General features: G+C 33.2%; 1 long non-coding RNA gene across 1 annotated transcript; it reads left to right on the top strand.

Annotated features, from left to right (window-relative positions):
* The first annotated feature begins 8106 nt into the window (after positions 1 to 8106).
* LOC127150091 (uncharacterized) lies at positions 8107 to 9549 on the top strand. Its single transcript, XR_007822091.1, has 4 exons — positions 8107 to 8134; positions 8230 to 8300; positions 8384 to 8432; positions 9381 to 9549. It is a non-coding gene; the product is annotated as an uncharacterized LOC127150091 (long non-coding RNA).
* The last annotated feature ends 6215 nt before the right edge of the window (positions 9550 to 15764 follow it).

Genomic DNA, 15764 nt, shown 5'->3' with positions numbered 1-15764 from the left:
TTGCCACATGTTACTGTTTTACAAGTTAATACAGAGAAATATTCAAACGTGTACAAATTCTTGAGTTATTGGATCTCACTCTCCATCTCCTTCGACTCCTCAATTGTTTTCTTCCACTTCCCAAATCCTTTAGGATCAACCTCAATCTTGTCTTGGTCGACCATGGAATCATGAGTAAGATTGTCAAGCCTCAGAAACTCGTATTTACTTTGCAGTATCTCATATTCTTTGTTCTTGCTCTCAATCTCCTTTCTCATTTTACTTCTTTAGCAACCAAAACCTCCTCAGCCATAAATTTCAGTCTCAGCCTGGTATACAATCAATTTTAACCAAGACCACTATTCTATAGAGTTAAGGAGATTCAGAATAAAGAAAGTATGTAAGAGCTTACCATAGTCTTTTATAGACATTTTTCAGAATCACCATTATAGTTTTCTTTGTCAAACCTACCGTCCATTCCTTTCTATCTGCATCTTGCATGCTTTTTCAGGCTAATAAATGTGCATTGATTATGGACAAAATGCAAAAAAACCCACATTCTTTGCATGGTCTCCACGTGGCTTAATCTCTTCATACGATCGCCACAACGGATGTAAACAATCGTTGGTGTTTAACCAACATTATCAGTCTTCTACATCTTTAAACGATTATGCTGCTAATAATATTAAACGCTAAAAAATGCGAATTAATTGACTATTTACAACACACAAACTCTATGGATTCCACTTGACTTTAAACAATCGTGTTGCTAATAATTCATATTGTTGCCACGATAGATGTAAACGATCAATTGTGTTTAACTAACACCATCGATCTTCTACCACTTTAAACGATCGTGCTGCTAATAATGTTAAATGATCATGTTATACGTTTACACGATAGTGTATGATATTATTTAAATGACGTTGTTATATATTCTACATGTAAACGACATTGTTATACAATTTACACGATCCTGTAGAATATAATGTTAAGCGATCATGTTGTACAGTTACACGATCATGTAGGATATTATTTAAACGATGCTATTATACATTTTACATATCAACGATGCTGCTATACAAGTTACGAGGTGATGAAAGATATTATTTAAACGATCATGTAGTATGGTGTAGTTATACGTTTAAACGATAGTATTGTTGAATCTAAACGATTGTGATAATAAATGTAAACGATCTCATTTACTTTTACATGATGGTGTAGAATATCAAGAGTGGAATGAAATACAAATTACTCGAGTATAAAATAAAGAAAACTTAAAAAGGTAAAACTTATAGATTTGAAGCTTTATGAACACTATAAATCGTCTCTAAAATATTGAGAAATTTTTAAGTCAAAGGATGAAAATGAGTCAATGTATTCATGAGTTGACATTTTTCTTTCGTTCTTCTTGTTGTTTTCTTCTTTTTTTGAAATTGGTTGTCTCCATATCATTTTTTAAACTTTTGGCTTTTTTTGGTCACCACCACCTTTTTTCCTTTGCTTTTCTTTCCTTTTGTTTCCAATTCTTCTATTTCATCTTCTTTATTGCTATCAGTGTCAATCTCTTCTTCAGTTTCCTTATTATCAACATCCTCATCTTCATTCAACTTTTGTTTCCCTTTTGTTGTATCTTTTTTATTTTGTCCACCTTCAACTTTGTCATCCTATTTTTCTATTTTCTTTTCTTCAACAATATTTACCAATTGATCTTGGCTTTGTTTTGTTTTGTTTTCCCGCCTCCTATTTTCTTCTTCATCACTTTCATCTGATGTTTGATTATCTTCTTGTTCATTTTCAACTTCTTTTTTCTTTTCTCCATCTTGAACTTCATCTGTCTGAATGTAACAATAGAATATGCTGTCAAAATGGTTGTGCAAGAAAATGTAAACGATTGTGCAATGTAAAGATCGTTTAAAGATCTATACACGATAGTGTAAAATATATAAACGATCGTGTAACATAAATAAACGATCGTGTAAACTATATAACTGATTGTGAAACAGGTAATATACCAAAGAAATTAAAGTGTCTATAACCTAAATGAACGATCGTGTGAAATATATAAATGATCGTGTAAAATATATAAACTATCTTGTAACATAAATAAACGATTGTGAAACCAGTTATATACTAAAGAAATTAAAACATTTGCCAACACTAGTGTTTTTGGTGTTTCTAAATTTATGATTTCTTTCTTCATCATCTATCTGCAGGTATGTAAAATAAGAATGTTGAGAAAACATCATATAGAAAACCATCTCTTACTATCACATATAGACAGAGATAAACCTCTATCTTTGTCTACACCAGATAATGTGTATTTATTGTTTGCAAAAGAATTAAACCTGCGGTAATATTTGTATTTTGGGTGTTTCTAAATCTGTAGTTGCTATTGTTTCCAAACTACTTTGTATTTCAAAAACCACAGTTCTCTGCATAGAAAAAGAAACAACACTATTGTCTTTTACTTGGAATTTAAGCAATTTTAAACAACACAAAAGAGTAGATAATGAATAAAGCACTAACCGTAGAGCAATATGTTGTTGCATACTTCACCATTGTATTAACTTTTTCATCTTCATCTAGAAGGCCAAGGCTAGAAGTAGGTGGTTTATTTTTCTCCACGAATTTTGCAATGCACTTTCTTTCTTTCTCTATTGTTGTTGAAGTTTGGTCGATGTGGCTGAACATTCAATCTTCTCATAACCAGTGTCAACATGCTTTTTATTTCTTTTAGTCCTTGTCTTAATAAAAAAAAAATTGCTTCTATTTTTTTCCATTTTTTCTGATTTCTCTTATTTCATTTAAGATTTTGTTTGTTTCTAGTTTTTTTCCATTTCTTTCTCTTTTTTCTATTGCTCTACCTGTTCTTTTCTATTCTGCTTCTCAATATTTTTGAAATATTTAAAATTGTTTGAGACTCTTCTTCTGTTGATTCTAGTGGCGTCATGGAGAACGAGAAATAAAATGATATTAGATTATTAGTGAAAAATAGCAAATGTATTGATAAACAGTAACAGATTTATATCATCATCTATTCCAGATAGACATGCATAAAAAAATTCTATTGTCTATCTAGACAGACATATATAAAGCATGCTCTAAATTTACTTACATTCTCATATTAAAAAATGATCATGTTTAGAGTCTTCCAATCACTTGTATCCAAACATTCCCATGTCACAATTGTTGGCCCTTCAATTCCAAGCTTTCTTCCAAACCCAACATCTAAATTGGAAAGTCTTGGTATTGTCTCAAAAGCCTAATAGACTAAAGCTAAAGGAAATCCTTGAAGGTATACAGCATCCTTGTCGCTATATGATGCTTTTTTTAAGAATTGATATGTTAGGATGTATGATAACCTTCCCCATGGATAGTCTTTGAAGGTTTCTTCATGATCCAATATGTCTAGATGTGGGAGATTTATATGGTTGTGTTGTTGCTTGGAAATTAAAAACACTTCTAAGATATAAAGGTTAACTAGTTTTTTCTTTCAATCAATCTTTTTCGTTGTGTAATGCTTTGAAAGTTTTTTCTATATCTCTTCTTGTTATAAAGTTTTCATGATGGAAAAGGGCATTTTTCAAACCATTTTATTTTCTTTTTTCTAGATTTAATTCTGAGAATTTGTTGCCTTTTAATTTAGTCACCAAACAAAATTCTTTCAGCTCAAATTCTTTCTATATGTCCATTAAAGTTGAAAGCAAAGACATTGGTTTTATTGTATTGCATTTCTTCCTTATTAAGAAATTCAGGAATTGTGTTGTCATTTTGGCCACTTTAATGTTAAAGACTGGCCAAAAGGGTTGTTCATCAAAACTCGAGAAAGAATTCTTTGGTCTATTTTTAATTTGATCTGATTTAATGTTTCTATAGTATACAGTAATTTTAAAATTTTTTTGTTCATCTTCTATAATAATGTCATTTGGATAGTGTTTCACCTGTTCAAAGACATAATAAACAGTTAAATAAGGGCTAGTTTTAACAAATTCATAAATGCACAGCACTATTCAAACAAAGATACACAAATATAGAATACAGACAGATATTCACATTCTAGTTTGTTACCTTCATTTCTTTTTCTTTCTTAATTGTTCTTTCTTCTGCATTTCCTTTAAATTTCATTGATTTGCTACTTGATGCTTCTTGCTTACCATTTATTTATTAAAAAAATGTCAGTGATATGTTACAAAGAAAAATAATTATGATTATTCAATGAAATATATATAATGAATATAGATTCAGACATCTTTGTATGTGAGATAGATTGTGATAGATAAAGATAGATGATTGAGATCGATCTAAATAGATGGAGATAGATTTGATTGTGGAAACAAAATATAGATTAATGCCGAAAACAGATTTTCGAACAACCGAAAGTAAAGAATGATTGCTGAAGAAGAATTTTTGTAGTTCTGATGAAGTAGTTACGAGGAAATAAATGATTGACGAAGAAGATGAACAACAAAAATGTAGGGAAGAAGATGAATGATTGTAAAGAAGATGAAAAGTCTGACCAAGTGCCTTCTCCTTTTTTATAGCGCCTTGGTTTTGATGGTATTTTTGTAATTATGAGTGATTAGAGCTAGTTTCTCTAAACGATCGTTTATACTTACATATAGGATCATTGAAGCTACTTTACATGATCGTCTACATCTAAACTTTTTCATCATCGTTTACCCTTTATTACCTTATCATTTATATGTATGGTAATTTACAAGATCGTGTATGACTTCTTTCTTTGTTTATACGATCGCATATGCTGATCGTTTATACTTAGATACATGATCAGACGTACATATGTGATGATCATTATAGATAATCTACATGATCATTTATATCTAAAGTCTTTCGTTATCGTTTTAACATTTATTATTTGATTATTTATATGTTTGGTAATTTGCAACATCATATATCAATTGTATCTTATTCTATACAATTGCGTATAATAATCATTTAATAAAACATTAATCGCGCGCGTGGTCGACTAATCGCCATTTATTGGGATATTTTTTGTATTTCGCATTGTGGGCCTATGGGCTTTTTCCATTTTTGAAATTGTTCTATAGAGTGTAAATAATTTTCCGCTTTGTTATATTATTGAAAAAACCCCTTTATTTAATTAAATTAAATATGATTTAGTTAAAAGTTAAATAAATCAAAAAATCCATATTAATTAATTTGTTTATATAATGGTTATATATTGTTAGATGTATGTTATATGTTTGTCTAAAGTTTTTAAAAGTGTATAAAATGAATTAGACTTTTAAAATCTATAACAAAGATAAGTTGTATGCTCACCTAGGTTAAAAACATATCAACCAATTTTTTTCATAGAATTAGGTTGATAACTTGTAAAATTGGTTACAAGCGGCTCACCTGATTCGATCTCGTCAACTAGTTAGATAAGATAACTAATAAGGTTGGAGGTTCTTAAGTTGATAGTTTACGGAACACCTGCTACCTAGAGATCATAATCATTTCTTGAGCTTAGTTAACCTAGTTTTATGAGTAGTGAGAGATGTGAGGTAATAAAACTGGTTTATCACTTAAACATTGTAGGTTAAAATCTGGTATGATGGAATGTCGGATGTTTCACCTAGACATAGAATGTGTTTAAGTTAGCCTAAATATGATCCTATTTTTATGAGTACCCTTTAAAACTTTCTTAGAACACTTCAGCTAGAGAAAAGTAGCGTACTTTTAGCTCCAACGTCCCTAAGAGTTCATCGTGAAGTCTATGTAGGGCTTTGGGTCGTGCATAGGAGCGGGCTCCCTTTAGAGAGTGTCTGCATGGATCAATATCAAAGTGAATAAGGGAAGTAGTTCATAGTAAGTGGGTGAAGGATATGTGACAACACATTCCATGGTCTCTTCCATTAGGTCGTGCCATGAGATTCCTATAATGTACCTGCTTGTCTGTTGTGGAGCGATGTTCCCTTCAGAAGGTTGTATTATAGGATTCAGAACACTGCAAACTTCTTATTGAATAGGGTCTCTTTGAGCGGTTTTCATATTGACTTTCTACTTTTGGGAGCATAATGATTCTTATCCTAAGATCCAAAAATAGATGATTACACTTCCAAGAATTACTAAGTTGTTAGTATTTTCTCGATCGAAGTAGCGGTAACTATGTGTTATGCGAATATGAGATATTCAGGAGTTAACATTTGGTCAAGATTGTCCTGGTTCAAAATAGGAGTAATCGACTACTCTTCGATAGAGGTTATTCTAAACTTTTGAAATATCGTTGTAAAACATAATAATGATGGGTACATTATTAGAATTTGTTAAGTTAATTGGTTCTTAAAGGATTGTAGTTTTTCACTAAATAGAGTATGTTTTATTTTTTAGCATGAATAGCTCAATAGTACAACTCTTAGCTTCTGAAAAACTTAACGTCGACAATTATGCAACTTGGAAATCAAACCTAAATACAATACTAGTCATAGATGATTTAAGGTTCATCTTAACTGAGGAACGTCCTCAAGCCCCGACCTCAAATGCTAACCAAAATGTTCGAGAAGCATATGATCGATGGGTAAAGGCTAATGAAAAGGTCTGTGTCTATATTCTTGCCAGGATGTCTGATATTTTGGCAAAAAAACATGAATCTTTAGCCACGGCTAAAGAGATTATGGATCCATTAAGGGAAATGTTTGGGCAACCACAATGGTCCCTAAGACATAAGGCAATCAAATAAATTTACACTAAACGAATGAAAGAGGAAACCTCTGTTAGAGAACATGTCCGGGACATGATGATGCACTTCAACATCGCCGAAGTAAATGGTGGTGCCATCAATGAGGCAAATCAAGTGAGCTTTACTTTACAATCTTTTTCGAAGAGTTTTGTACCATTTCAGACAAACACGTCTTTGAATAAAATAGAGTTCACCCTACCCACCCTTTTAAATGAGCTCCAGCGATTACAACCTTACTATAGGTAAGGGGAAGGAAGTGGAAGCAAATGTTGCAACCATAGAGAAAACGTTTATGGGACGATCGTCCTCTAAAACTAAAGTTGGACCTTCACAAATGAAGAAGAAGGGAAAGGGGAAGACTTTCAAGAATACTAAGGGAAAGAAATGTAACGTCCCAAAATTTCGAGGTAAACTTTTATCGTTTTGTGTAAATTTTTCGGAAATTTAAAATTTTGGTGTAAATTCTCGGTTTCCTTCGAAGAGGGTAGAAAAAGAAATTTAGGGATATGATTTTCCTTAAATTTAATATTTGGGTAAATTGATATAATAATATTAATTATATTATTATTATTATTATTTATTTTTATTATTATAATTTAATATTAATATTATTATTATTATTTAATATTAGTATTATTATTATAATTTAATAGTAATATTATTATTATAAATTAATAATATTATTATTATCTAATATTAATTTTATTATTATTAAATATTTTATTATTATTTATATTATTATTATTATTATTATTTTATTTATTTTTATTTAATATATATATATATATATATATATTAATTTTTTATTATTATTCAAACCCTAAAGAACGCGCGCGCGTCCCCCCCCTTCATCCACTTCGTCTTCTTCTTCCTCGCGCCGCCGCTGCCCATTTCCAGTGCTTTCTCCCTCTCCGTCCTTCACCCGACGACTGCTGCCGGCCGTCTTCGCCTCTTCTCCTCCGTCGCGTCTCCGTCTTCGTCGTCAAGGTTTGTCAGCTTCAACGTTTCGTCCGCCGCAACCCCCGACCATTTCTGATCTCCTCTCGGGCTCACGACGCCAGCAATCGGCGTGCGCCTCTCCTTCGGTCGTCTGCCGCGTTGAAGCAGGGCCGGTCGTCGAACGCCTATAAGCTGCGAATTATCCCGATCGTCGAACGCCGACCCGACCCGAATCGCGAATCCAAGCCGACCCGACCCGAAGACCAAGCCGAGTCGCGAGTCGAGTCGCGAGCCGAGCCAAGCCGAGGGTGAGCCGCGCCGAGCCGAGGGTGAGCCGCGAGCCGAGTCAAGCCAAGTTGAGCCGCGAGCCGAGCCGTGAGCCGAGCCAAGCCGAGGGTGAGCCGCGCCGAGCCGAGGGTGAGCCGAGCCGAGCCGAGGGTGAGCCAAGCCGAGCCGAGCCACCTAAGCCATATTTTTTCTCCCTCCACTTCGGGTCACGGTGAGTCTTCGGTAAGGATCATTTTGGTAATTTACCCAATGTTGCTATAACCGTTTCGAGTTTGAATATTGGAGTAAGAATGGGTCCTATCTTTCGTTCCTTGAAGGTAATAGGGGTTTGACGCTCAAGTTCACGGTCCCACGACAAGTTCATTTGGGAATAGCTCCCTTTACTCGGGTAAGCCGACGTTGTTGTTCCGAATGATTTAAAAAGGTGACTTTTACTGGTGTCATCGTTTAAACCCTTGTGTTTTCGTTTAGGTGGATCTGTTGAGCGTGGACTCGATCGAGGGGCATAACCAAGTATCAGGTAAGGGTTTTCCTACTACTGGACCCCGGATCGAGGCTGGAAACGTAGTAATCCACAGGGGATTACACGTTAATAACTGTACTGCATAAATGGATGTATGTTTGACTTTTAAGTATCGTTGCTATGCTCTTGTCTGATGTAAATGTAACGTGACCGCTAGTTGTAGCTTGTGTACCATCGGGTGTAAGGAGTTGTTTACGGATAGACACCGATGCCCGGATGTTCTGTATATTGTAGTTATGTTAATGGGCTACGTTGTGGACTGGAATTGTATGCTGATGGACTTTACAATCTTAAGGTTAGGTGTGTGGTAGTCTATTGTCTGGATGTTGATCATGGAGTGTTGTCGTGGAAGGACTATGAGTCCGATTCTGATTTGACTAGTTGACTGGATCTAAGGAATATCACATTGGTGTGTAAATTGGAAACGCATATAGCAACTGAGGATGTAGTTGTTTAAACCTATACTATCTGGCTGGCAAAGCCTATGGCGAATTTGTAATATGAATGTTGTCGGAGTGTGACTGTTGTAGACGGTTTAGTATGGACTGAGGGGTAACGGTTAGCTTCATCTATGGGGTAGTGTACCTTACGGATAGGTGTATCCTTCGGGAGCACTAGACTGATATGTGCATCCTTCAGGAGCACTAGACTGATGTGTGCATCCTTCGGGAGCACTAGACTGATATGTGCATCCTTCGGGAGCACTAGACTGATATGTGCATCCCTCGGGATCACTAGACTAATAGGTGTATCTTTCGGGATCACTAGACTGATACGTGCATCCTTCGGGATCACGAGACTGATATGTGCGTTCTACGGAACCACTAGACTGTTATGTAGGGTACCCCTGAAAAGAAAGTTAACTGTTGTTCCCTAACGGGCCCAGTAGTGGGTCCCTTACTGGATATATTTTATACTCACCCTTTCTCTTCTTTAACTTTTCAGGTAAGGGTACAGCGAGGGGCAGACCGACGAGGGGCAAGAAGGATGCGTGAAGGCCATATGGACGCGTCTGGTTTTCTTTATGCTTCCGCTGATATATTTTGTTAGGATATTTGGTTTTGTGATTTGAGTTTGATGACTTAAGTATTGTATTTGAAACTCTCGTGACTGTGATTTAAAATAGGGCCCGAAACTGCTTTTGTAATATTTCTAACGTTTTTAATGAATCGTAACCGGTCCTTTATGAGTTTTTTTGTGTTTTGGGGTCGAGTCTTAGTACTGAGTAGTGACCTCAGCTTAGTCCGAAAAGTTGGGTCGTTATAAGAAAGTTGCTAAAGGTAAATACTACCATTGCAACCAAAACGGGCTTGGTTGAGAAAATGCAAAGTACCTTGCTCAGAAGAAAGCTAAGAAGGAAGCACAAGGTAAATATGATTTACTAGTTGTTGAAATGTGCTTAGTGGAATATGATACTTCAACCTGAATACTAGATTCAGGAGACTACTAAATATATTTACTTCTTTTTTCAGGAAACTAGTTCTAGAAAAGCTTGTAGAAGATGGGATCATTCTTAAAGTTTGAAACAAAAGAGGTGTCTCGGTTAAAGAAGTGAGAGATCTGAAGTTGTTTAAAAATATATCTCATACTTAACATTATTTTGTACTATTCTTAAAAGTTGAGAAATTTAATATATATTTCTTGTATTTCAGAACAAATGTACAGAATATATTTTGAAATGAAGTGTTCATTTTTTTTAGAAAGTGTATTCAGATTTGTTCTACTATAACAACTCATATAAATTAAGACCAATTAAAGCAGAATTTGTCTTTAATACTGAAATGTTTAGAACAACAGACAAAAAGTTCTAATACCTATATATGGTACTTAAATTCAATCACATAAATCTCAATGCAATTGGGATATTGGTTAGGAGTAGACTTCTAAATTTGTTAGAGGATAACTCTTTACCTTCATGTGAGTCTTATCTTAAAAGGAATAATGACTTAGAGATCTTTTGCCGAAAAGGTCTTAGAGCCAAAATACTTGTGAGCTTGAACATTTGGACCTTTGTGGAACTATGAATGTCAAAGTTCAAGGAGGGTATGAATATTTCATCAATTTTGTTGATGATTATTCAAGGCTTGGTCATATTTACCTATTGCATCCTAAGTCTGATTCTCTTGAAAAGTTTAAAGAATATAAGACTGAAGTTGAGAAACAATTACGTAAAAATATAAAGACACTATGATCAGATCAAGGTGGAGAGTATGTGGTCTTAAGATTCCTAGAATACATGATAGAGCACAAAATCCAATCATAACTCTCTACATCTAGTACGCTTAAGCAGAACAGTGTATCAGAAAGAAGAAACCAGACCTTGTTGGACTTGGTTCGTTCTATAATTGGAGCTCTTTTGATCCTCAAGAAAATAAGAAATTTGCATCGACAAAGACCACATTCTTAGAATAAAACTTCATCATTAATCATCAAACCATATAGTAAATTAATATTGAATATGATTTGAAAAGACATTATAAAACTAGTTCATCCACTAAAGTAGTTAATAAAACTAGTGAATCTGGTTAGGCACATCCTTCTCATGAGTTGAGAGTGCCTCGAAGTAGTATGAGGGTTTTTCATCAGCTTGACCATTACCTGATTTTATTGAAAACTAAATAACCATACTTAATGATGGTTTAAGAGGATCCATTGACTTAAGAACAAACAATGAATGATGTAGATTATCTAACTGGCGTCAAGAAATGGCTAGCTATGCAATTTGAAATAAAAGATTTCAAAATGTGCAATGTGTTCTCAAGATCCAAATTGTTCGGAACCACGAGATCAGAATACTAGCCAATCTCAAGCATCTTATATAGACAAAATGTTGTCAATATATAAAATGTAGAACTCCAAAAGGAATGGATTATCGTTCAGTATATTCTAAAACAGTTTAAGAAATCAAAAGACTATGTGTTTGTATATAATGATAAGGATTTAATCCTTAATCGATACAATGATTCTGATTTCTAAAGATGCTACAAAATCTACCACGAAATCAGTATCACTCTATATAGAGGAGCAGTAGTGTGAAGAAGCGTAAAGTTAAATTGTACTACCTTATCTGGGTAATTGTACATCATATTGACATTGTAGTAACCCTGATACTTGTTGGGCAAATCGTGGTTGTTTGGTTTACAAAGTCCTTCATGGCTAAAGTGTTTCAAGGTCACCTAAATAGTTTAGGTCTATGCAGTTTGTGCACTAGGACAAGTGGGAGAATGTTTGGGTGTATGCTAGTTTATTGTATTGATATGTTTAATTCAATATTGTTTTTTCACACTAGAGTTTTAATCCAAGTGGAAGTTTGTTGGAATTTATGTCCTAAAACTCGTAATTTGTAATTTAAATTACATTCTATTCAATAAAGTAGGTATTAAGAACTTATTAGTAAAGATAGAATACTATAATCTGGAATCCAATAAACTAAGGTCTTGAGGCTATCTAGTGTAGACTTGAACTTTATGTAGAGACATAAATGTGGATCAAGTTCAAGTATATAGTCCAAACGGTATATAGTGTATGAATAAGGTTGGGCGTCTTATTTTGAGAACACTATGGATGTGGTCCGCTTTATAGTTAGTACAAACAAGTTGATCATGAATCGTTCATGGAGTGGGGGCATCCTATATAAAGAGTTTACATAAGACTGAAACCATGAAATAGTAACTTCTAAGTTATAACATCGTTGACTATATAAAATTGATTGTTTCAATTATGATGACCTAGGTAACTTAATCTTAATCCTCAGCTAACTATGAACTTTTGTTCACACAAAATTATCCTTAAATTTACATAGGTGAGAGCAACTTAACGGCGCTGACCCAATAAGCTTCCCAATTCAGTGATAAGACCGGGTGGATGGCTAAGGACATTTGGTGTAAGACACAATTCACTCATACCCGTTTTAGGGTTAGTAGATAGGTTGTTCCCTTAAGAACTAAATCCAAGTCATGAACAAGGGGCCCCACCTTTTCATTGACCCGAGAGGGATTCGAATTATAGGTCGCACCTTAAACCAATTGTACAGTAATGGATCAATGAGACTTAAGAAACAAGATGTAATCTCGAAGGTAAAATGGTATTTTGATCCAGCTGAGATTACGGACAATCTGTGAAGGATTAACTTGAGATTATGGTATTTTAAAACTACTAAGAAATAAAAAAAAAAACTAAAATTGAACTAAAGGCTATCATAAATGTAGGATAGCCAAAACGAATCTCAACCAAATTTTTAAAACAATAATAACCCTCGCCCCCCCCCCCCTCTCAAAATTTCATCTTAAACCCCACTCCTAATTCTCAACCCATCTCCTTCAAATATTCAATTAACCCCCCCCCCCCTCAATAACCTCTCCTTCAAATTTTCAAGCCACATTAAAATTTTCAACTTCAAAAACCAAAATCCATTCCTAAATAATATCCTAAAACTAATTCACCATTGAAATCTTAAACTAACTTCAGAAAACAAAACTCTAAACATACTAACCCAATCTAACCTAAGTAAAACTAACATTAAAGGATTTGAACTTACCCAATAGGGATGAGAAGCAGCAGTGGCACAGCGGCGAGGTTCTCTTTGTTTCTTCTCTTTCCATTCCACTCTCTCGTTTCCTCTTCGTTTTCGGTTTTGTGAATTATAGAACTGAAACGAGTATAAATAAGGGAACTCCTAATGCACCAAGAAAATTTCAAGAGATACCCCTATTCCCGACGCCATTAGTAATTCGTTGGGAATAGTCAGGAACATTTCTGATGAATCACTAATGGCATTGGGAATAGATAAAACCATTCTCGACGCCATGCATGGGACATTGAGAATCTTGATCTAACATAATTAATGTTCGAATATTTTTTGACGGTCTTCGCACAACGTCAGAAATGAATTTAACTATTTTTGACGCATGACGAATGCCGTTGAGAATAGGGGTGTCCATTCCTGATAACAAGCATGGGGCGTCAAGATAAGATATGTATTTTATTTTATTGCAAACTATTTCCAACTCTCTAGACCTAGTCACCAGGAATGGCGTCTTGTTTCCCAATGTCCCATGCACTTCGTCGGGAAAAGGTAATATTAAAATAATGTGTTCGCCATTTTCCAACGTGTGCAACACGGCATCAGGCAAAGGTGTCTGTCCCGACATACTTTCTTCCGACGCCGTTTTGTGCATCAAAAATCCCCTGATTTCTTGTAGTGATAAACCTCTCTTCAGTCAATCAAATAAAAATTTATAATTCACTAAACTCAATAACTACTACAAAGAAAACATAACAATTTCGGCAAGTCTAGAGTCAAACCATAGAAATGCATGAAAGGTAAGTTCAATTAAGCTTAGATTTAGTTAAAGTGGTAAATGAAAGGTTTAGTATGGAGAGAAAGATAAATGAAAGCAAGAAAGTAAAATGCAGAAATGTAAAATAGAAATGCAGTTAAAGAAAACACTTTACTTAGGGAATTGGAATGAATCAATGCAACTTTGTTCATTAAAATGCTTAAAATAAAAATTATGCTTCTTGTTTATACCCATCCTGATCAATCGAGACCTCAATCGACGGTCCTAGTTACCAAACTAGCTAAACATTCCAAGTCGAAACTTGCACCTAACATGCTTGACCAATCGTATTATGCTCTAAGAATTATGCTAAAATAAATGCTCGAATTTCACCATCAATCAATCATTCAATATGGTTTTCCCTAGGTCCATTTGACAAAGCACAATTTGTTATAGACAACCAATAGCAAGCCTATCTAACTGCAGGCTTCTATAAGATTAACCTATAATTTTCATGCCACGTATTATAAGCTAATAAAAAAAACATTCAATCACATAATCCTGAGTTGTTTGTCAGACATACAAGAGAGAATACAATCATAAAACACTTAAATTAGAAAAGAAAACCATTACCAAGATATAAGATCATGTTAGGAAAAAATCTTCAAAAATTACATTGTTTCAAAAATTCCTAAGCTAGAGAACAAGGGTCTTCCCCTACTCTATTTTGGAACTTACATCCTAAACCTTGAAGTTTGTAGTTAAATTATATTATATTCAATAAAGTGGTTATTAAGTACTTATGTAACGCCCCAAAAATTAAGATAATTTTGGAGTTAATTATCTTAATTTTGTTTAATTAGATTTAATCTATTGGGCGTTATTTGGAATTCATTTAATGAGAATTATTGGATTTATGTGGGAATTAAAATTAATTAAATATTTATTGGATGAATATTTAATGAATTAGAGGTTTTGACACGTGGTGTTTGTTGAGTTTTTATTAAATGGTAGGTTAAGAGGATTAAGTAAAGTTGTGGATTTTTAGTGTTGTTGAAGTTGAATTTAATTAAATAATTATGGACGTTATTTAATTAAACCGTAGGGTGGAAAGTTTGTTGGAGATTTGATAATTATATGTATACGTGGAAATATATATATAATTATTATGTTAAAGGAAAAGATAATTATATTTGTTGAAATATAATTATTTAAGGAAAAGATAGTTGTATTTTGGAGAAAGGATATTTATTAAAGGAGAAAAAGTAAAATAATTATATTTTGGGAAAATATAATTATTTGTAAAAGGATAATTAATTACTTTGGAGAAAGATAAACAATAATTAATTATTGTGAAAGATAATTAATTACTTTGGAGAAAGATAAACAATAATTAATTATTGTGGAAGATAAATTATTTTTGAGAAGATAAATAATAATTAATTATTGTGGAAGATAATTAATTATTTTGGAGAAAGATAAATAATAATTAATTATTGTGGGAAATAATTAATTATTCTGTAGAAAGATAAATATTAATTCTGAAGTGAAGTTGTTATGGTTGGGTTAAGATAATTCATGTTGGAAGTTATAAGTGATTTATTAGAAAAGATTTGATTGATTAAATTAATTGAGGACTTAAGTTAATTTGAGATTTTGGAGGGAAAAGTTGGTTTTGATGGAATTGGATTTAATTGAGTATATATACGTGGATATATATATTTAATTAATAATTTGGAAAAGTGAAGTTAATTATATGATGGAATATAATTATATTTGTTTGAAAAAGAAGATAATCCATGAGGAGAGAGATGGTTGATTTGATTGGACGAGAAATATATATATTTATTTATAAGAGATAATAATGGTTTAAATAAATATATATTTATTGTAGATTTTGGTGAGAGGAAAATAATAATAATAAAGAAGTATTATTATTATTATTATTAATGGTTATAAATGCCTAAGATTAAGGCATTTATTTAGGAAAGATAATGGGAATAAAAATATATGTATATTTTTTGGTATTATATATATATCCTAAAAGGAA

Source organism: Cucumis melo, chromosome 6 (genome assembly GCF_025177605.1).
Source record: "Cucumis melo cultivar AY chromosome 6, USDA_Cmelo_AY_1.0, whole genome shotgun sequence".
Classification (NCBI taxonomy): domain Eukaryota; kingdom Viridiplantae; phylum Streptophyta; class Magnoliopsida; order Cucurbitales; family Cucurbitaceae; genus Cucumis; species Cucumis melo.
This window is presented reverse-complemented; position numbering and strand designations above follow the sequence as displayed.